This window comes from Mesoplodon mirus (genome assembly GCF_964341445.2).
Source record: "Mesoplodon mirus genome assembly, chromosome: 15".
NCBI classification, from domain to species: domain Eukaryota; kingdom Metazoa; phylum Chordata; class Mammalia; order Artiodactyla; family Ziphiidae; genus Mesoplodon; species Mesoplodon mirus.
In genome coordinates this window covers 53,696,314-53,720,671 of record NC_138991.1, presented here as the reverse complement: position 1 = coordinate 53,720,671, position 24,358 = coordinate 53,696,314, and positions in this window count along the sequence as shown.

Sequence of the window (24,358 nt, the reverse complement as noted above, 5' to 3'; positions counted from 1 at the left end):
CATTTGTTGGGGAGAACATCCCCCCAAAACACTACGTTTCCTATGTATAAACACATAGCAACAGAAAAAGAAAAAGATGTGGGAAAATCCAAAAAAAACTCCTAAGAGTGGTCACCTCGAAAAGGAAGAGGAGAGAGAGGAGGGAATTGAGAGCTGAGAGGGTGGGAGTCCTCCACCGAATGCAGAACAAGTAATAAGAGAAATAGCGATTTAATCCTGTTACTGTCGACTGCTTTTTATATCCATAAAACCGTCACCAACTCTGCACACTAATGTTTGTGCCTCAGATAATCTGGTTGACCTTTTCAGAGTGTATCTGGGGAAAAAAAGGGAAAAGAGAAAGAACAAAACTTTTTATTGTTCACAGCTGCCAACTTGATCTTATTCTGGTTAAACTTATTTTTCCAGGGTTAGAGGTTCTAAGATTGACTTGATGAGGTGATATCAGGGCATTCTATACAGCTGTAATTTTTCTGCAGAATTCCTCTTTGTACCATTGTCTGTATGGTTGGCATTATTTGTGAAAGGGAGTTGAAAAACCTACTGCCTCTCTCTCCAAGCTGGGAGACCTTCAGTTTTTCAGAGGTTACACAGGCAACACATCCTGCTTCAGTCCTCACCTTGCTATGTTCTGCAGGGGCCTGCACACTGCCTCTATGTGGCAGGGATTCCTGCTTGGATGGAGTGCCGAAAGAAGGTAAACACAGGTACCATGAACTTTCTAGCTGCTCTTCCGCTGAAAATCACAGAAATCTCACATGATGAAATGCCAACGAAATGAATTTAGAATCCAAGAGTCATAGGCACCAGCAACAAACAACTGAAATATTCATAGATGGGGGGACTCAATAGTGTTAAGACATTAATTTCCCCCAAATTCAATTATAGCTTCACTACAATCCCAATCAAAATCCAAGCAGGCATTTTGTAGAAACTGATGAGCTGATTCTAAAAAGTATACAGAAAATCATATGGAAACAAAGGACTAGAATAGGCAAAACAGTTTTGTCAAAGAAGAACAAGTTTGGAGGATTTACAATACGTGATTTCAGTACTCTCCATAAAATACAATCAAAGACTGTGTGGTAATTGGCATACAGATAGATATACAGATCAATGGAACACAAACCACAGCAACAGACCACACGTACACGGTCAAGTGAATTTTAACAAAGGCACCACGGCAGTTGCATGGAGAGAGGATAATCGTTTCAACAAGTGGTGCTGGATATGGGAAAAAATGGACATCAAGCCCAACCTCACACCATACACAAAAATTAACTCAAAATGGATCCTAGACCTAAATGTAAAAGTTAAAATGATAAAAATTCTTGGAGAAAACCTTTGTGACCCAGGTAGACAAAGCTTTCTTAGGACACAAAAAAGCATAAAAGAAAAACACTGATAAATTTGACTTCATCAAAATTAAAGACTTCTGCACTTTGAGAGACCCCACTGAGAACATGCAAAGGCAAGCCACCAAGTAGGAGAAAATACTAACAATACGTATATCTGAAAAAAGACTTGTGTCCAGAATATACAACGAACACTGATGATTCAAAAATAGGAAGGTGGGCTTCCCTGGTGGTGCAGTGGTTAATAATCCACCTGCCAACGCAGGGGACACGGGTTTGAGCCCTAGTCCAGGAAGATGCCACATGCCATGGAGCAACTAAGCCTATGTGCCACAACTACTGAGCTTGCACTCTAGAGCCCATGAGCCACAACTACTGAGCCCACGTGCCACAACTGCTGAAGCCCACGCACCTAGAGACCGTGCTCCACAACAAGGGAAGCCACTGCAATGAGAAGCCCATGCACGGCAATGAAGAGTATCCCCTGCTCGCCACAACTAGAGAAAGCCTACGCGCAGCAACAAAGACCCAACATAGCCAAAAATAAAACAAATAAATTATAAAAAAAAAAGAACTGGGTTTAAAAAAAAATAGGAAGGCAAACAAGCTATAAAAATGGGCAAAAGATTTGAGCAGACACTTCACAAAAGATGTAACAGGGACTTCCCTGGTGGTCCAGTGGTTAAGAATCTGCCTTTCAATGCAGGGGACGCAGGTTCGACCTCTGGTCAGGGAACTAAGATTCCCACGTGCCGCAGGGCAACTAAGCCCATGCACTGCAACTACTGACCCGTGCACATCAACTAGAGAGCCCACATTCCACAATGAAAGATCTTGTGTGCCGCAACTAAGACCCAATGCAGCCAAAAATAAATAGATAAATAAAAAAGACAATGTAACAAATGGCCAATGAGCGCATGAAAAAGTGCTTAACATCATTAGTCATCAGGGAAATGCAAATTAAAATGAGGTACCACCACATACCCACTAGAGTAGCTAAAATAAAAAAGACAAGTGGACCCAGAGATTATCATACTAAGTGAAGTAAGACAAAGACAAATATTATATATCATTTATATATGGAATCTTAAAAAAATGACACAAATGAACTTATTTACAAAACAGAAATAGACGCACAGACATAGAAAACAAACTATGGTTACCAAAGGGGAAAGGGGTGGGAAGGGATAAACTAGGATTTGGGGATTAACAGATACACACTACTATATATAAAACAGATAACCAACAAGGACCTATTGTATAGCACAGGGAACTATATTCAGTATCTTGTAATAACCTATAATGGAAGAGAATCGGAAAAAGATATATATATATAAAATTAATCACTTTGCTATACACCTGAATAACACAACACTGAAAACCAACTATACTTCAATAAAAATAATAAAAATATAAAAGACAGGAATTGAAAGATGTGACCCAACTGGAACCATGTATTTCTGGCGGGAATGTACAATGGCACCACATCACCTGGTCCTCGGCCCCTTATTCCATGTGTCCTCCACGCATTCAATTCACAGGTTCATATAACCTGCCTGGCCTCATCAAGCCTGCTCTAAAACCCTGAGTTTATGAGATAAAGCAATGACAGGGGGCTGTGGCCTCTGGCTCTGGCTTCTAAACTGTCCGTCACCGACAATGCAGTCGCAGGGATGCTGTGAGTAGCTAAGTGAGCCTTCTTCAGGCAAAGTCTTGATTTAGGTTACCAGAGAAAAGCATGCTGTCATCACCTCAGGCAACCTAAATATCCAAGCCTGCGGGGTTTTTCTTCCCTCCTCTGCAAGAAAATTAATTTCTCCAAGAACTCTTTAAAGCAGTTCTCAGGGCTTCCCTGGTGGCGCAGTGGTTGAGAGTCTGCCTGCCGATGCAGGGGACCCGGGTTCGTACCCCGGTCCGGGAAGATCCCACATGCCGCGCGGAGCGGCTGGGCCCGTGAGCCATGGCCGCTGATCCTGCGCGTCCGGAGCCTGTGCTCCACAACGGGAGAGGCCACGTGAGAGGCCCGCGTACAGCAAAAAAAAAAAAAAAAAGCAGTTCTCAAAGTGAGGTCCCGGACCAGCAGCACCAGCACAGCCTGGGAGGTTGTGAGAAAGGCAGAACCTCAGCCCCGCCGCAGGGTCCATCCGCATCTTCCCAAGATGTTTAGGTTCAAGTGCCAAGCGTGCTAGGCCACAACCAAGGAGCGCAGGTGAAAGCCCTTCACACACTGTGAAGTGCTGCTAAAATGGATGCAACCCTTGCTGGGGAGGGGAGGGGCGGGGAGGGGCGGGGGGGTGCGTTGAGGGCAGCAAGCAGGGGTGAGGATGTTGAGGGCGGCCCCAACATAGGAGCCGGTGGCCGCAGAAGTCCTGCCTGGAAGGAGGCAGTGTCTCCAAGACACCTTCATTTTTTCAAGCAACCTCAACTGTGGTTAATCACTTTTAGACCCACTGCATTTCAGTGGGGTTCGGGTGAATCATTTCAGAGGAGTGAGGGAGTAAAAAGGCTGAAAACCTGATAAAAACGGTGGCATCCCTTTCCCAGAAACACACACATTTTACATACACTTTTGGTGAATTCACAGATTTCTTAGTTTTGAGTGCAGTGGGCACCAGATTAAAAATCTCAGGGAAGGGCTTATCTAGGAAGTTCAGCGCCAGGACTCTGCTGGCACCGTAGCTGGAGGGCACTGGCCAAGGAGGTTCTCCAGACCACATGGAGGACCACACTGAAAGGAATCGCAGTTAATTTCCCCTACAATACTTTTTGAAGACCTACCTGTGCAGGTACCTCTCTAAGACGCTGGGGCCAGGACAGACAGATCCTCCAGCCAGGTGTCCAAGATTTGTGGCTTCTCAGGACTCCTTACACCTGTGAGAGAAGTAGGATCAGACCTGTGTTCTCTACTTTAGGGCTCACAGAAGGTCACAGGGTCAGCCTCCCTCAGGACACCCCAGACCCTGCGTACCTCAGGCATCCCACCTGCCCATCAAGATACAGATGCACCTCTATCATTTAATCCCCTCCCTCCCCTCAGAAGACAAAGCTGAAAAAAGCACCTGTTAGAATCTCATTTCCATTCCACCTGCCAGTTAGTTCTGGGCTCAGCTCACATGTGATGTTCTCTCATTTGCTAATTTCTTTTCACTTTTTATAAGCCCTATCACTTCTGTACAATAATTCCAACAACTCAGTGAACACCAAAAAATGGAGGGGGACAATGGAACCAATTTTATCATCAACCATTCAAAGGCAATGCTCAGTAATACATTTTAATTCTGAAAATGTTCAATTTTTTTTTTTTTAATTAAAGAGCTGCAGTGAGATTTGCACATAGATCTCAAACACTCCGGGAGCAGTATCCCAGAGTTCCTGTCTGAGGGTAAATGTCAGGGCCTTTTCCAGTCACCTGCCCAAACCGTGACATTTAAAGCAACTTGGTGAACACAACTTCCTGGCATGTATAGGTTTCCCATTTGCCTATACACCTGCACAGTGGACTGTGGACATTCTTAATTTATGTCTCCTTATACCCTGCGAGCATCACTGGTACCAGGCGGCAAAGGTGCATGTAGCAGAATGTTCTGTGCAGCTAAAAAGCTGCAGACAACCCAAGGCCTTACTCCCAGAAATTGATTAAATCAACTGTGATAGAGCCACTGGATGGGAAACCGTGCAGCTATTAAAGAGAATAAGGTATCCCATCCACACATTATATTATAGTATATAATGCAGTATATATAATTTACGATGCAATAGTGTAATAGTACACATCACATTAATGTATAAGAGAAACTGTTAATTTTAAAAATAATATATACTATCACTTATCGTGATTATAAAATGTACTACAAGCCACTGTATTAGTTAACACATCCATACATTAATTAATGGAGAATCAAAGTGCACTTTAAAGTCAGTCCATTTGAATAAAAATAAAAGGGCACGTTTGAATACATAAATGTGAATATGAGTATCAATTGTCTAGAGCATTGCGGCTCAGCCTTTCCCGCGCATTGGCATCACCTGGAGGAGAGCCTGTTAAAGCCCAGATTGCCCGGCTCCCCCAGCAGGTCTAATTGGGTAGGTCTGGGGTGAGCCAGAGAAGTTGCATTTCTAACCAGCTCCCAAGTGATGCTGCTGGTCCCGGGGCCAGGCACACACCCAGGGGACCAGGCACACACCCAGGGCTCAACCGCGGCAATCTGGAAGAGGAGCTTTGGGGCTTTTTATTTCAGAAAACTTACACATTCATTCAACAACACTCGTTGAGCGTCAGCTCCATGCAGGGCAGCCGTAGACCGCCGGAGGGGTCGGGCTAGTAAAGGAACCACAACCTTTTCCTCCGCCTCCTGGGTGCCTCACCCTAGAGGGGAAACTGAGGCCCCGAGACCGGTTGTCCAAAGTCGCGGAGTCCCTCTGGTGGAGCTGGGATTCGAACCCCATGCTCTGAAATGCCTGCAAGCGTCCTGAGCGCTCCCGAGCTCCAAACGAGTTCCTCCCGCCGAGGCTGTGGGGACTCTGGGGACTCCGGAGACGAGGTCCCCGGCCCGACTCGGACACGCAGGGGCGAACGGACCTCTCTGCCCGCTCTGCTGCCGTGAGTCTGCTGCGAGCGGCCGGCGCGCGCACGCTTGAGCCCCGCCCCGCCGGCCGCTGCGAAAGGGCGGAGCCGGGCGGGTGCGCTGGGGCCCGCGCTCGTGCCCGTGGGGCGAGCGCACGGGAGTGGCGCCAGGATAGAGGCTCGCCGAGACGCCATTCTAACGCAGGCGCGGTGGCCAAGTGGTAAGGCGTCGGTCTCGTAAACCGAAGATCACGGGTTCGAACCCCGTCCGTGCCTCGCGTTCTCACTTCCCTCCAAGGAGCCACTTTTTAGGGGTGTGACCACTTTTCGAGAGTAATCATCGATATTCTACCGTTTCTGGATTCCCGTATTGATCGATAGATCTTCGCCTCTGGGTGCCGACGGAGCCAACTGTTTTCACTCAGTTTAGATTCAGGCTCTCTCCGGCCCGCGGAGGTCAAAGTCCTGGGGGTCAGGCCTCTGCACTGCTGTGCCGCTAACTTCACCCGCGGGGCGTTTGGCTCCCTGCAGACAGCGCCCCCTGCAGTCCCCGGACGCCTCGTCCTGTGCGGGATGGAGGAGGGCTCCGGGTGGGCGGGGGTCTTAAACTCCGAGGCCCCAGAGGTCACGTGAAAACCGTGGCCCGAGCAATGATTTTAGCGCAGAAAAACCTACAGAGGATGGCCCTTGGTTCAAGAGCCACTAAGCATTTTTCTGAACGTTAAAGTCCAATTGTTTCCACACTAATGAGAGAACTGCCGTTGCCTGACACTGAGCCCACACCCAGAGTCAGCTGGTGTCTGGCTTGCTATTTTTAAAAGGAAATCCATTGTAGGCACTGCGTTAGAGAGGAAATCCTGCCCAGACTTGGAGCTGGTCCGACATGAAAATCTAAAGCTCTCTCCTCTCTCTCTCTCGGAGCCTCCGTTTGCCCCTCAGTAAAATGGATCTCTGGTCAGCGCTGGCGTTTGTAAAGCAGCTGCCGAGAGACTGGCTGTAGAGGCGGCTTCAGTAAACGGAGCTACCGTCGTAAGGCACCCATTTTCTTTGCATCACCACGGGGCTGCTCGAATGCATTTAAAGATGTTATGCAATTACCTCAACCTCCAAGAGCTGGCATATTGTATAATCTGGAAACCAGCTTGACCTAAATTGGGGACACCTGTATCAGCGCGAGATTCCTACTGGAAGAAAGCATTAATGGAACTCTCGGTGTGTGCCTAGTGGAGCCGGAGTCTGGGACAACCTCGGTGAACAAGGGTGGGTTCACTCAGAGAGGGGGGAGATGGATGCGAAGCAGATCGGAGAGCCTGGCAGGAGCGGCGGGGGTAAGAGTCCTCCTCGGCAGCAGAGCGCTCACACTTGTGAGCAGTTCATCAGCATCCCCTGGAGGCGTAGTTAAAATGCCGAGCGCTGGGCCCCACCCCCCCAGAGCGTCTGCATTCTGTTAGTTTGCGGTGGGGCTTGACATGTGCATTTCTAACAAGCTCCCAGGTGATGCTGACGGGTGTTAGTTCCGGGACCACCCATTGAGAACCATTCCACTAAAGAGAGCTATATTCTAAAGCCACATTCTAAACCCAGGAGCACGTGTGTATGCATGTACACAAACATGTGAGTTAATGCATATAAACACAGTGAACACCAGTGCTTCTCACACTTCAGCCTGAGGATCAGGTTAAAATTTAGGTCGGACTGTGCGTCTGAGGTGGAGCCGGAAAATCTGCATTTCTAATTGCTGTTTTAGTGATGCTGATGCCGCTGGTCCCACACCTCACTGAGTATGGGGGGGAGGGGGGGAAGAAGGCTGCACACAAAAATAATGTAACGGAGCAGGACCCTATGGGGCCTTCCCGGCGTAGCCTTCGCCCACATCCTCTGCTTTAGCACCTCTCTGAAGTACCTAGATAAGTGTTTGATGTGAAAGTGTTTCACAGATGTGAAAAAACCCCACCAAATAGAAGATATTAACTACTTGATGACCGTGAGCATGTAGCCCCCAGGCCTCCTGGAGCCGACGGACTAATAAAGTTAACTCCTGTGCCACTGCCCTGTTACCTCACCATCAACCAATCAGAGACCCGTACAGGAGGTGGTCCCGTACCCTGCGGCCCCCTTCCCTCACGTGGCCTTTAAAAATCCTTTGCTGTAGCACGGGGAGATCAGCTCGGTGCTTTGTGACCGCCTGGAGGGGTGGGATAGGGAGGGTGGGAGGGAGACGCAAGAGGGAGGGGATATGGAAACATATGTATATGTATAACTGATTCATTTCGTTATAAAGCAGAAACCAACACACCATTGTTAAGCAATTATACTCCAATAAAGATGTTAAAAAAAAAACAAAACAAGACATGTACCACAATGTTCACTGCAGCACTATTTACAACAGCCAGGACATGGAAGCAACCTAAGTGTCCATCGACAGATGAATGGATAAAGAAGATGTGGCACACATATACAATGGAATATTACTCAGCCATAAAAAGAAACGAAACTGAGTTATTTGTAGTGGGGTGGATGGACCTAGAGTCTGTCATACAGAGTGAAGTAAGTCAGAAAGAGAAAAACAAATACCGTATGCTAACACATATATATGGGAAAAAAAATGCTTTGCTGAAACCCTTCAGGGAGCGTGGGGGTTTGGGGGACACGAGCCACCTGTCTCCTTGCATGGCCCTGCGATAAACCTTTCTCTGCTCTAAACTCTGATGTTTCTGTTTGTTTGGCCTCGTTGTACGTCTGGCACATGAACTTGGGGTCGCTAACAATAACAGTTGTTGCTTCTCTGGAGGGAAGTAGGATGGGGTAGCTGTTGAAAGGATTCCTTCACTTCTTACCCTGTGAACTTTCATATTGTTTGGATTTTCTACCAGATGATTGTATTACGCGTGTAATTTTTTCCCCAAAAAATCACCTCCAAAACCCACAGAGGCAAAGAGAACCTATTAGAACACAGGCAAATTATATAATGATCCAGAATTAAGTCATATAAATGCTTGAGTGTTCTCTGCTCTCCATTGAAGTGTTTCGTCGTTTCTTTTCAAGTGACATAGAAGTACACTTATGTTCCTCCGTATTAAAAATATCCCCAAATAGTCCTCCCCATTAACAATAAAATGACCACACTGCCCCCGACAGGCGGGCCAGTATCTGTGGAGCTGGTTAGTTGTCCACACAGATTTTCCTGTCCTTCCCTCCAGAAAATGAAGCAACACTCCTCTGGGACACCATCCCAAGAAAGAGCCCATTCTCATCCACGCCCACTGCTGCCCACACCCCACCCCACCCTACACAGGGTGCTCCTCTCTCTGCCCCAGGTGAAGAATGGACTTTAGAAAATTTATATAAGGTACTGTAGGTTTCCATTTACACACAAAAACAAAATTGCATAAAATATCTAAGGGTATATATTCATGTATGGAGAAATGCTTGCTGTTTTATTTGTTTTTTGTTTTTAAGCCTGGAAGATTACACTTGAATCTCAAAACCATCACTGTTGGTTGAAATCTGGGGATGCCACGGAGCTGTAGGACCAATGTGGCACAGGCTGCAGGATCAGAAACTAGTGAGCAAAATTCTGAATTCAGGTCCTGTTTACACTTAAATGGGTAAAGCTGACTGTGTGTCTGAATAAGTAAGACGTTTTGTGTTGATTTAAACTGCTTGTGTTCATGAATATATAAAGCCATGTTTGGATCTCTGTAACTTCTGTATGAATTTCGTGTCTGAAAGTCACCTTGAAATCAGAAGTCTTTGTTCTATAATCACACTCTAGTCTCCCTTAGAAATGTAAAGAGAAGAGAAGACCCCTGATGCTGGGGTTAGGAGGAAAGAAAGGCGGGTGTCACTGAGCCTAGAGGGACCCTCTGAGACCTCACTGTGCAAACTTGACCATTGGGAAGAAGGTGGATTTGCAGAAGGAGACCAGGGCTTTCTGGGAAAGAAGAAATTAAACTCTTCCAACCCACCTTCCTGTTATCCAAAGTTAGAGAGAACTGTAGGACAGGTCCTGACAGTCAATGGCAGAAAAAGGTTTAATAGGACTTTTTTTTTTTTTGGTTGCGTTGGGTCTTCATTGCTGCACGCAGGCTTTCTCTAGTTGAGGTGAGCAGGGGCTACTCTTCGTTGTGGTGCATGGGCTTCTTATTGCTGTGGCTTCATCTTGTGGAGCACAGGCTCTAGGCGCACGAGCTTCAGTAGTTGCGGCACACGGGTTTAGTTGCTCTACGACATGTGGAAATCTTCCCAGACCTGGGCTCGAACCTGTGTCCCCTGCATTGGCAGGCAGATCCTTAACCACTGCGCCCCTAATAGGACTTTTGAAGTCAAAGAGGGAGCTACAATCCTAGTGTTAGCAAAGAAGGGCTGTTTTTTGGGTTTTGGTTTTTGGTTTTTTTGCGGTACACGGGCCTCTCACTGTTGTGGCCTCTCCCGTTGCAGAGCACAGGCTCCGGACGCGCAGTGGCTCAGTGGCCACGGCTCACGCGCCCAGCCACTCGCGGCATGTGGGATCTTCCTTCCCGGACCAGGGCACGAACCTGTGTCCCCTGCATCGGCAGGCGGACTCTCAACGACTGCGCCACCAGGGAAGCCCAAGAAGGGCTGTTTGTCAACAGAGGCTGCGCAGGAGAAAGCTTCAACTGTGACACCATGTGGCAGCATGAAGCAAGAGCAGCACTAGAATTATTTTCCTGCCCCACATCTACAAGAATCAGTGGGAGGCATGGACTAGCCACATAACCTCTCTGTGCCTTTGTTTCTCCATAAAATTGGAGTGACACACACTCACTGGCTTCCACTCTCATGGAGTTCGTCTGATGACAATATTGTAAACATCCACCAGCCAGGACGGTTCAGTAAATGGAGAGCCATCCCTCATGCCATCATGGGCAGCCATTGAAAGGAATGATTGGGACTTCCCTGGTGGTGCAGTGGTTAAGAATCCGCCTGCCAATGCAGGGGACACGGGTTCGAGCCCTGGTCCGGGAAGATCGAACGTGCCACGGAGCAACTAAGCCCGTGCACCACAACTACTGAGCCTGCGCTCTAGAGCCAGTGAGCCACAACTACTGAGCCCACACATCACAACTACTGAAGCCCAAGCACCTAAAGCCCATGCTCTGCAACAAGAGAAGCCACCGCAATGAGAAGCCAGCGCACTGCAACAAAGAGTAGCCCCCACCCGCCGCAACTAGAGAAAGCCCACGCACAGCAATGAAGACCCAACGCAGCCAAATAAATAAATTAAATTAAATTATCAAAAAAAGAAAGGAATGATTGATTTATTGATCTGAAGGGGTGATAATGAGATACAGCTAATTGAGAAAAGCCGACGTCCTGTTTTTGGGGTTTTATCTTACAGCTTTATTGAGGTATAACTGATTAACAAAAAATGGCACATATATCCAACTTGATGAATTTGGACATATGCATACACCTGGGATACATCCCCACATTCAAGGTAACAGATATATCCATCACCTTCAAGTTTCCTGCATCCCTTTGCTTTTTTGTGTATGTGATAAGAACATTTAACATGAGATCTACCCTTTTAACAAATTTGTAAGTATACTATACAGTACTGTTACCTATAGGCACTATGTTGTACAAAACATCTCTAGAACTTATTAATCTTTTTATCTTTTTATTTTTTTAATTTATTTTTTATTGAAGTATAATTGATTTACTATGTTGTGCTCATTCATCTTGTATAACAAACTCTGATGTTCTGTTTTTGTAAAAATAAATAAGCATAACTACTGTATATAAAATAGGTAAACAGCAAGGACCTACAGTATAGCACAGGGAACTGTACTCAACATCTTGTAATAAACCATAATGGAAAAGAATCTGAAAAAGAATATATATATGTGTATGAATATATACACATATATATATCTGAATCACTTTGCTGTACACTTGAAGTTAACACAACATTGTAAATTAACTATACTTCAATAAAAATTTTTAAAACATATATAAGATGCAATAAATAAATAAGCATATTTATCAGTACACGTAGTGGTGTGTGTATTGTTTTTTGGATTGTGAAGGATGCCCATACCCCAGGCAGAAGGCTCCACGTCATGCTACTGACAGTGAATACCTCCAGGTGGGGCGAGAAGTGGAGAGGAATTGCAGGAAAAGTTACTAATTTTTTTTCCTAATATTATGGCATTGGAAAGAAAAACTGTGTTACTTTGGATTCACTATTAACAACAGAAAAAAGAGAAAATGTAAAGAGGAAAGAGATGGCAGACTCTGGACAGCACAGGCTTTAACACAGAGCTGGCACCACATCCATGAGATGCTGAGCGTCCAGTGGAAAGGCTTGCTCTTGTCCTCCACTCTGACCCTTTCCAAGGGGAGCCTCCCCTCCACTGCCCTGGCACGTCTCCCATCTGGGCTGACATCATGCGCTTAGTAAACCTACATTAAAGAATAAAAATGGAAAAAAAAAAAAGAATAAAAATGGGACGCCTCATAAAGGAGAGAGTGGTTTGTAGCCGAGCATGAGCTGAGAACCACATTTCAAAACCAGAAGCGTATTTCAGGCGTGAGTACCACTTAAAAGAAAATATTGTGGCAGGCCCCTGGAAGCAACAGACGTTGTTTATGTCACATTGACTTGAGTTTTGCTTAGCAAATCACCAGGCTGGCGCGTGACGCACATTTCCTGAGACTGTGTTCCCTTCGGCCCCTGTCCTGCCCTTCTAACTCAGGTGAGCTGAGCTGATTTTTACTTACTGAGGGGTCAAAAAGAACCCCTGAACCTGAGGCCCCGCTGGATGAAAAATCTGTAATAATTCTTGAAACAGGCCCCGATAAGAAAGCCCATATGTCCCTTTGAGAAGTGCTGGTGAATGGACTCTAAGGAACTCACTACCCTTGCCTTCTAGGATTCATGCCCTTGTGTAATCCCTTCCCCTTACCTGTGAGTGGAGCTGTGACCTGTTTCCAACCAACAGAATACAGTAGAGGTGGCATGATGTCACATCTCTGATGGTCACATAAGATGGCAATACCCATCTTGCTAGCAGACTCTCTCCTCTTGCTGATGTGATAAAACAAGTGGCGGTGTTAGGGAGGCCCATGTGACAAGGAACAGAGGGCATCATCTAGCCAAAACCAGGAAAAAACTAAGGCCCTCAGTCCAACAGGCTTCAAGGAACTAAATTCAGTCAACAGCCACATGAATGTGAAAGCCAAGTCCGTCCCTGGGTGCTGTGGACTGAATGTTTGCATCCCCCCCCCACCAATTTCATGTATTGAAGCCCTAATCCCCAATGTGATGGAATTTGGAGGTGAGGCCTTTGGGAGGTGATTAGGGGTAGACTAGGTCATGAGGGTGGGACCCTCATGGAAGAATTAACCCCTTATCAGAAGCTCTCTCTGGGCTGTGTGAAGACTCAGTGAGAAGGCAGCTGTCTGTAAGCTGGGACGAGAGCCCTCACTAGACACCAAATCTGCCAACACCTTGAGCTTGGAGTCCCCAGACTCCAGAATTGTGAGAAATAAATCTTTGTTGTTTAAGCCACCCAGTTTGTAGTATTTTGTAATATTGAACCGAAGAGGACACTGGCTGGGCATTGTGAACTCAGCCCCGGCCAACACCTTAATTGCAGCCTTGAAGAGGACCCAGCTAAGCCGTGCCTGGACTCTGACCCAAAAAACTGGGAGATTATGCACGTGTGTTGTTGTAAGCTGCTAAGTTAGTGGTAATACTGTTATGCAAGAAGAGTCCAACAGGGAACACCAAAATCTGATCGTCCGAGTCCCCACGCGGAACTCAGAGTCACCATGGGAGTCCCCACGGTGACATCTACACAGTAGCCCAGCAGGAAACCTGGGAGTCATCCCTGTGTTCATTTTCTCCTCCTGCTGTACCAAGTTCCCACAGCCTTAACGGCTTAAAAGAGCACAGTTTCTGTACATCAGAGCTCACGTTAGCTCGGCTGGTTACTCTGCTTGGGGGTTTCACAAAATCAAGGTGTTGACCGGATGGGCTACTATCAGGAGGTTTATCCAGGTTGTTGGCCAAATTCAGTTTTCTTGCACTTGTAGAACGGAGTCCTCTCTTTCCTTGGCTCTACAGGCCTCTCTGCAGTCAATGCACATGGGGTCCCTACATCTGGGCCAAATCCTTCTCATATTTCAAATCTCTCTGACTTTCCTTTCTGCATCGTTCTCATGTGAGCCAAAGAAAGTCCTCTGCCTTTAGAGCTCGTGGATTTAGATTGGGCCCACCTGGATAATACAGACTCATCACTCTATTTAAGTTGAAAACCTTAATTACATCTGCAAAATCCCTTTTGCCATGAAACAACATATAGGTTCCAGGGATTAGGGTGTGGACAATATCTGGAAGACCATTATTCTGCCTACCCCAACCCATGACTCACCTCTCCTCCTCATCTGCTCATCTCATTGGTCACTGCCCAAACCTCTCTCCAAACAGTCACCTCCTCTGTGTTGCCTCCCTGTACCATTTCTCCTTTGACCTCTGGGGTCTGGACTATTGCAGTAGACTCCTAATTGGTCCCCCTTGCTTTCAGCCTCGTTCCTCTTCCATCTCCTCCCACTGTCACCTGACCTCTGTCAAACACAGCAGTGAACATGTCACTTGCATCCTTTGGTCCTTCATGAGAGGCCCACCACCGCCACCAGGATAAACCCCAACTCCTTAGCCTGGCATTCTAGGCCCCAAGCGTCCCTCCTACCGTTCTCCCCCTTGCTCTTGCCACACCAGCCTTTGTTATTCCTTCAGTTCAGCTTGATTTGTGCCTGTGCATATGCTGTTCCCTCGGCCTACAGTGCCCTTCCTCCACCCCCATCTTGGAAAACTCCTACTCATGCCTCAAAACCTTGCCTAATTGTTACTAACTTAACTATGATTTTGAATCATTCCTCAACCTCTTAGTTGGAGTTAGTTGCTATTTCCTCTGTGTACCACCAGCACCTTGGGTGTATCATTTTGATAGCACCTATCACAAGATGTTACAGTTTCTTGCTCACATGCCCATGTATCTCCTAAAAGCCCAGAAGCTGAAAGCCCAAATGCTCACAGGAGCCAGACAGATCATGTGAACATTGAAGCTGCTTGGGTACAAGACAACAGGGACTAGTGGGGACAGAAGAAAACTTGAGAGGACATGCCAGGTGAAAGGCCACCACAGAAAACCCCATGTAGGGGCTTCCCTGGTGGCACAGTGGTTGGGAGTCCGCCTGCCAATGCAGGGGACACAGGTTCGAGCCCTGGTCTGGGAGGATCCCACATGCCGTGGAACAGCTGGGCCCGTGCGCCACAACTACTGAGCCTGCGTTCTGGAGCCCACGAGCCACAACAACTGAAGCCTGCGTGCCACAACTACTGAAACCTGCACATCTAGAGCCTGTGCTCCACAATGGGAGAGGCCACTGCAATGAGAAGCCCTCGCACCGCAACGAAGAGCGGCCCCCACTCGCCGCAGCTAGAGAAAGCCCGTGCACAGCAACAAAGACCCAACACAGACAATAAATAAATAAAAGTCCCATGTAGATGAGACACAGGAATCCTACTCTGAGATGTAAACCGTGGGGAAATTCTCATTGTATCCACCAGGCTGCTCGGAACAACATTGCTGGGAAGAGCTAAGTGTCCATCAAGGGGAGCATGAGCTGAGAACCACATGTTCTCAAAGCCCCCACCACAGGAGCTTTGGCCTGAAGAGTAAACCATGGTGGGTCCACAGGGTGGAATCAAGTTCTGCAGTTCAAATGCATAAACTGTAACTCCATTGCGTGAGGCAGATAAAACTCACAAAAAGAGGAGCAAAAAAAGGCAGGCATAGAAAGATGATACACCATGATACCATTTATACAGAATTAACGTTATGCAAACAATACCCTGTTTGTTGTTTCTGGCTACTTAGGTAGTAAAAGCATAGAAACATGCCCAAGAGTGATGAAGTCTAGACTCAGGACAGTGTCATCCGTGGGGATGTCAGAAGATGGGCTGAGACAGAGAAAGGGCACACGAGGGTCTTAGTTGAATCTGGATGTGAGTTATGTATTAATTCAGCTGGGTGGTAGGCACACAGGTGTTTGTTAACTTATTTCCCATCCTTTCCGGTTGGCCTGAAATAGCTCATAATTAAAAACAAAAACAAACCAAAAAAAAAAGTGGGTCAGGTGTGGTCTAATCCACATCTCACCACCTAGCTCAGAGCCTGGCACAGAGATGATGAGGGAAATACTGCTTCCACTTTACAGATGGGGTAATTGAGAGAAAGAGAAAGGAGGTACTCAACCTGGGCCCCAGAGGAATTGTTGGCATTGGGTACCAGGCTGGAGAAGCGTGGGCAGATGCAGGAATGGTTCATCCCTAGGCAGCTTCCGAGGACTCCCCTGGAACCAGCCCTCCCTGGGTCAGATTTACTCTGATTTTTGCAGAATGTGACATTTCGAGGCAATACCCGTCCAATATCGGAAGGGAACTGACCAGCTTTTTTGGCCTCACTAGGCAGCATGGAGCATCTTAGTTCCCCGACGAGGAATGGAACCCGCGCCCCCACCAGTGGAAGCGCGGAGTCCTAACCACTGGACCGCCAGGGAAGTCCATGACCAGACATTTCAACCTTCACTGTGGGCTGTAGGAAGGTATCAGAGGGGATGCGGGGTGGCGAGCGCTCCACTAATAACACAGCTCGATGTCTTTGAAAAGACCCCCCGCCTTTCTCCACAGCCCGCCCATCCCAGTAGGAAGCTGCCTCTGGCCTCTCCCCAGACTCTACATCAACCCAGCCGGGCTGACTCCCTTCCGTCTGACCAGCTCCACACTTGTCACACACACCATCTATTCTCTTCCTCAGACTCTGTCTCTTTCCAGTGTATCTCCAACCTGTCTAGGTTGCTTTTGATCCGTCCCCTCACCTATTATCCTGACAGACATACCAGGAAACCTTGCTCCCAAGGCTAAGATAGAATTCTTCTGAGTCTTTGGGGAGAGACTGTGGGTGTTGAAAAAATACTACTTTCTTTCTTTTCACAAGGATGACCACTCTCATTGACCTGAACCAGCAACTCTCTGCTCCTCCCAAATCCCCAGTCCAGGACAGCCAGGGTGACCCACCATCCCCATTCGCTTGGGACTGTTATAGTTTTATCACTGAAAGTCCCATGACCCGGGAAACCCCCCAGTCCTGGGCAAACCAGGATGCTGCGTCTCCCTACTTTCCTTCCTTCCTTCCTTTCCAAAGGAATTCAGTTTGAATGTCATCTCAGGGACTCTCTTAAGAGGCCTGGGGACAGGCTGCCACAGCTCTCGTCACTCCTGTTAGGAATGACCGCCAGCCTCTGACCACCCAGAAAGGCCCTTCTCCTGCTGGACCCCCAGGCTCCATGTTTTTCCCTGATAAGGCCCCAAGCTCGAGTCTTTCACAGCCCACCTTCTTGATTTCAGTCATACCTTGTACCTCCTGCATTGTATTCCACTAATATTTTTATTTAACTTAACTCACCTGGATAACCTAGACAATTTTATCTCAAAAGAAAAATGTTATCTCACTTCCTCAGATGGAAAAAGAGCACCATCTGCCATAAATGGGTGATAATTACTTTAAAATGCAACAAAAACAAAATGATCTTTGTACATTGCATAGCGATACTGCTATGATGAAATGTTCTGAGCCAGAAGCCTGGGCCCCCTTCCAGGGGGCTTATTAAGTGTTAGGAAGGTGTTAAACATGGAGCAGCACCTAAGTGAGATTTTCTCCTTCACAAGATCACAAAGCGTATAAGAAAAGTGAAAGGGGAATACATTTCTACTAGGTTATTCAGAGCTATCTAATGCCTCCTCTGTGGAGGATCTACCTTGCTCTACAATATGGGCCTTGTACTTTAGGGCTACGTCTCCCCAGTGACCAATAGTTGGAGCAAACCATCTGATCATTCAGTGGATCTCAGCAGCCGGGCAGTGACCACGCCACCAGCCAACATCTACTGTGAACCCTCTGGGTGCTGAGCCTGGGAGAAGAGCCTTTACATGTCAAGTCATCGAATCATCCAGCAATGCTCACAGCAATCAGAAACTGAAGTTCAGAGAGGTTCACTGGCTAGTCTAAGTTCACCCAGCTAAGAAGTGGTGGAGCCCAGGCTCAAATCCATATCTGCTCATCTTGTGGTCAGTGTCACGCATGGATTGCTGCATCCCCAAGATGCAGGTGGAGACAAAGACCCTGGATGGGCCCATGTTGTCCCAGGAAGCACTGATAATTGCACGTTGCATCCTTAAGTGGTAGACACTTAAGGCCATGAAGATCAGCTGGCTGATTGACCTCAGCTCTGATTGGAAAAAGAAAGCATTTTAGGTCAAGTGGCCAAAACTCAAATACATACATGGCCAGGCAGGTGAATGGCCAGACCTAAGTGAATCTAGCCAGGCAGCGATCTTAGTTTGGATACTTTATTCTACAAGGAACAGGAATTCCCTGGCTCAAACTGGCTTAAACAATAAGATAATTTATTATGCATTTCTCAGGAAGTCTAGAAGTAGGGTAGGTTTCTGGATTAGTTGTTTGAGCAGCTCCATCAGGCCACCAGAGACACGGGTTCCTTCCATCTCTCTTTTCTGCCATCACTGTGTTGGTTTCACCACAAGACTGGTCCCCAAATGGCTGCTGCTGTTCCAGGCATCATATCCAAATCCATCTTGTCTCATTGGTTGGGATTGTATCACATGACCATTCTCCAACCAATGACAGAAAGTTTCCCCTGAGCCAAATGGCTGAGCTGGGGAGAGGTGAGGAAGAACAATGGGAAGAACAGAACTTCCATGACCAAGTGGAGAAAGCATGTAGGGCAGCCACTTGAAACAGAGATGCTGCTGCTTATCAGCTTCTGTGTTCTCCTCTTCCTCCTGGGCCCTGAGCTAGGCACTGCATTTCACAGCCCCCTTGGGTCCCTGTTGGGCCTCATGACTGGTTCTCACCAATGTGGGACACTTCCCAGCTGATACAATTAAAAGCTGGTCTGCTTTCCTACCATCTCCTTCACCATCCTCCAGCTCAATGTAGAAAGAATGAATCCCTTGAAGATGTCAGAGCCATGAAGTGGAAGACATCTGTTTCCCTAAATAATGTGTGGACACCCCCATCCCCCACTTCTTGGACTATGATATTGTAATAAGGAAGAAACTGTATTCTACTACAAGTTAATCACTAAAGGGATGTTGTCTACAAGCTTAAATTATACATAATGGCCCATCTCTGGGAACCCTGCATCTCAGGTAACAAGCATTAAGCTAAAATACCTTTGTTTAGCTCACATGAAACATCCTGACCAGGCCCACCTGTGAATGACTGCGGGAAGGAAGAAATTAACATATCCCCTCCAGAGGCTGACTGGAACCAGGAAATGTTTGACTTGACTCCCTCTCCTTTTACTATAAAAGAAGCCTGAACCCTAACTCAGGCAAGATGGTTCTTTGGGACATGAGTCTGCCATCTTCTTGCTCTGCTGGCTTTCCAAATGAAGTCGCTATTTCTTGCCCCGACAACTCGTCTTTCGATTTACTGGCCTGTCAGTGAGCAGTACGAACTTAGACTTGGTAACAATATGAGCAAGAAATGAACTTGTATTGTGGTAAGCCACTGAAAGCTTGGGGATGTTTGTTATAGCAGCTAGCCTTCACTGACTAATATATCCTGTTATCCACTGTTCTGCTCCAACCAACTGTTGCTCTGCAGGAAGACAGGCCCATGGCTGCCAAATCTTTTTTTTTTTTGATGAGTGGGATTGTGTTTCTGTCTTACTGGTTGTTTAGCCTGAGGCTTCCAACACTGGAGTTTGTAGGCTGTTGGGTAGAGCTGGGTCCTGGTGCTGAAATGAGGACCTCCGGGAGACCTCACTCTGATGAATATTCCCTGGGGTCTGAGGTTCTCTGTTAGTCCAGTGGTTCAGACTCAGAGCCCCCACCACAGGAGCTTTGGCCTGACCCCCAGCGGCTCGCTTGGGGGTTCCTCCCATCTCCTTGGGTGTCAAGGTCCCCCACCAGTATCCGGCAGCCACCCTAGTTGTGGGGAGATGTGAACTCCGCATCTTCCTGTGCCACCATCTTGACTCCACCCCCTGCCAAATCTTTTGATCACCTGATTTTCTTAAAAGACACCAGAAATCTGGATTATTTAAATAGGAAATTTCCTGATTTAAAAATGTTGGCCACCAAATCAAATTTATTTTTATTATTTTAAAGCCTCTGTAGGCCAAATGAAACATATCTGTGGGCCCTGCTCAGCCTGTGGATTGCCAGTTGCAACCTCTCATAAAAAAACCCTCCAAATCCAACAGCATTTATTTTAAAGTTGGTATTGGTCTGAGAGGTGGTGATGGGTCCACAGTCATGTGGGTTCCAGAGAAGAATTCTATGCTGATGGAGATGTTGATCAACTCTTTCATTTCCAACTGGACTGGATGTGGAGCATTCTACTAGTTTCATGACACAATTTGGCCACCCTATTGAAATTCCAAGAAGCCAACTCTGGGTGACACTCTTTCTGGGTGACCAGGTCCAGCTCAGCTGAGCTGGCCCACCCATCCAGACCCTGGTGCTGCTTCCACTTTGGTTTCCCTGGGCTGAGGGGTGAGGATGAAACTGGTGCTAGGGACACCAACCACATCTTAAAGGAGAAGCCCTCGCACTTGTAAATCTATTCCTACATCCCAGGCATGGCCGGTTCAAGACCCCCATTGAACAGCTAATGATAATCCCTACAATTTATCGAGCACTTGCTATGTGCCAGACCCAGACAAGCACTTCATGCAAATCATGAAATTTAATGCTTTTAACATCCCCATTGTTGTCAATGAGGAAACAAATTTAGGAGGACTAAGGATTCCGGGGTCATGACCCCCTTAGCAGGTGAGGACCTTGTTCCCAGCCCACCAGGAACCACAGACCCCGTGGTCTCACCAATGGCAGTCTGTCTTTCTGTCTACTCAGGGCCTGGAGTTTTTCACCTCCTGGGAAATGACATCCCAGGCTCACCACCTCTCTTCCAGTACTTTTCCTTCCTTCTTATTCATTTTCTAAAAAATCTTTAATTTGCCCGACCATGTGCCAGACAAGGCAGAGCAGCAAGGCTACAGGTCCTGGGCGAGTAGGTTGCCCCCGTGTTTTTCCGTTTCGTAAAGAAGCATGAGGCTTCAGGCCCACAGGGACCTGTGGCTCTGGGTGGCCTTAAGAAAACCCAGGGCAGGCCAGGGGCTGTCTCCGCCTGACATCACAGAGCCCGAGGGGCAGGGCCATGGAAACTGCTTTCCCTTTCATCCCCTTTGCTCCCAGTTCCTGTTGTTCCCTATGGGGCACAGGTACCACTGTGGCAGGTGGGCAGGGCCAGATGAAAGGCCCTGGAGTTGCTCCTGCCATTCAGCATGCTGCCGAGGGTCCGAGGCCAGGGTAGGATGAGGGTGAGGCGACCTCTGGCTTTCAGGGAGCTTTGGACCTAACTTGTAAGGACCACTGGGCCTAAGTCCTGGTGTTCAGGAAGAATTTTTAGGCTAGATTCTTAACATTATCTCCAGAAGATATCACAAGGGTGGTCACAGCCACCTCCTGATGGGGTTGAGGGAGGAACCCAACCATCACGCCACTTCAGACTCATGTCGCACGAACCTCGGTGGACGCACGTAAGAAATTACTTTCCGTAACTCCTGATTCTGTCCCATATCTAGCATAACTACATTACTATGATTGCATCCCTGTTTGTGTGTACCTGTTTTTTAAGTCCACATCTGTTCGATGCAAATGGTTAAAACCTATTGTAGAATAATTTTTATATGCTTGCTTTGGAAGTTTTTCATTTTTGATATTCTAGGAGTCTTGGGAGATGGCAGTGACCGGGCATTTCTCCCTCCTGTACGCCCTGAGGAAAACCTACAGAGAGGCAGGGTGAAGCCTGCTCTCTCTCTCTCTCTGTCTCTCTAGGTCTGGGAGCCAGGAGTCCAGGCCTTGCTGGAAGGCTCCCTCTTCCTGGTGTGGCCTCCCTGCACTTCTGGCCTAGGCCTTGGCATCCTCCCTGGGCCAGAAACCTGGGTGCGGGTCGGGCTCCTTCCTGGGAGAAGGCCAGAGTGGGCCTCTGGGGCTTCCGGCCGAGGAGCGGGTTGTTTTCCGGAGTCTGGCAGCGCTTCCGGTACTTAACTGGATTTCAGGCCTGCCACTAGCTTGAGTCATGGGAAGCTGAGCCAGAATGGGCAAGGGCAGGCCTCAAAGGGATCAGGGGCATCTTTTAAAGTGCAAGGTAAAGGCAGGGCCCTCGCTGCCTTTGGTGGGACCTTGCCCATGGGCCTGCCTTCTGCATCCAGCTCTTAGGGTCTGAACTTGGGGTGATAAGGTGAGCTTCCAGAATCCTGGGGCTCAGCGCACAGATGTGGGCGGGGGCATCCTACAGGACCTTGAACCAGGCTACTGTGGCTCCAGGGAGCTACTTCAGCTCCCCAGAAGGGCTGGCTTTGCACGTGCTACACCTGCGGCCTGGACTCCACCCCTCTCACTGGCCCAGTTTTTTTCCTCTTTCCAGTCTCAGCGCAGACATCCCCTCCTCCAGGTAGTAACACAGAGCACAACCAACCATCTGGTGAATGTACTCAGAGGCCCTTCTCCATCAAATGTTAAGATTCTAAGAGAAATCCCGTTCTCAATTTTGAACTACATATGAATTTGGCAAACTGGTTTCCTCCCGCAAAAATGAGAGCAAAAAGAGAAGAAATCTGAAATATAACTCTGAAGCTGCAGGAAGATCAGAGCAAAGAGAAAAAAGAAGCATAGGGACACTTACTCAACAGAAGCATCTTTAGACGAAGGTACAGAACAATATGTCAGCAGGATCTCAGAGTGACCATTTCTGATGTTTGTCAGGATTGCATTCAGAAACTGAGGGATTTTCTACTTTGGGTATAGACGGTAAAGAACTGAAACGCCCCCCTATTTAGACTGATTTGGAAATGTTAGTGTTTGTACAAAAGTCATATCAATTAAAGCAACCGTACTCCAATAAAAATTTTAAAAATAAATAAAAGTCATATCATTAATTTCCAATGGAGTATGTATTAATTGGCCTTAATGAGGCCAATTTTTCCAGCAATGTTTTTTTCCACTTCTTAGGAAGCTTTTGTTATGTATGTTCTGTCAATACACTTAAAACTGCAGCTTCTAAACACAAAATAAAAAGAAAATTTTACAAGAGAAACAAATTTTTTGATTGCCAAATTCTCCTACATGGACTTTGTCTCATTTAATCCCCCTACAAGTCCTATAAGGCAGGTATTATAACTCCTGTTTTACAGATGAGGAAACTGAGGCCTAGAGAGGCTAAACCAGGCCCAGGGACTTGCAGCCAGTCCTGGCAGGGGGCAAGAAGTGGGAGAGGGCGCAAAGCCTCTCTCTGGCTCTACCCAACAAGAGGGGACTGACCCAGAGGACAACGCAGCCTTGACAGAGGCAGCACTGAGTGGGACAGTAGGGAGGCCCAGGAGGGACGTCCCGGCCCAGCCTTAGTCTCCCATGGTGCCCTGACCCCAGGCAGCTGGGCTCCAGCACTCATACCCTGGACCACGAGGGCAGCATGGTAATCCCCTGCTGACGTGGGTCTCTCCCTGAGATGATGAGTTCCAGAGGGCAGCGCCTGTCCTCTTTGCCACTGTGACCCCAGCATCAGCAGAGGGCAAGCAAGCATTAGTTCAATGAACAACTGACCTCTAAGCCTCAGTCTTCCTGTCTGGCTGCCATAAGGTAATGCGGTGAGTTCGGTAAGACAGTATATTCCATGTGCTTGGCACATAGTAGGTCCTCAGGAGGAAATGGGGATGGATGATTATCAGTGATCAGTCCTCTGCCTTAAGAGGGGTCTGACCTAGCCCCCCTTTTTCTCACTGCCCCTCCAAGCTGCTATTGGTGAAACCATCCCCTGGGGGTCCCCCAGCCCAGAGTGAGCCCAGAGGGCCCCACCGCAGACTTCCTTGCCCCCCCCCCCCGCCGTGAGCACAGCCCTCCAGACTTCTGGAATTGGGATCCAACGAGAGAGAAGGGACATGAGCCACAAGGCCAGTGGGTCAAAGTCCAGGGCAGTGGCTGCAAGCCAGGACACCCCCACCCCTCCCCCCCGAGGGAGGTGGGGGCAGGGTAGGACTGCAGCTGAGGCAGGAGGAGAGGAGGGGGCTGTGTGGCTCACTTCCTCCGACTGGGGCCCCCGGGACCCCCCCTGATGGCATCAGGAGCGCCCACTGGGTTGGGTGATGTGTTTTCTGAGTGTGACACCCGTCGGCCAACAGAGGACAGCAAATACATTTTTTATGATCCTGGGAGGCTCATTCCAGTCACGTTTACTTGAAAAGAGGCTGGGCAGTCGAAGGGGACAAGTCATGTCTCAGTTATGTGGATCCTCTTTGGGCAAGAGGGGACACTTGT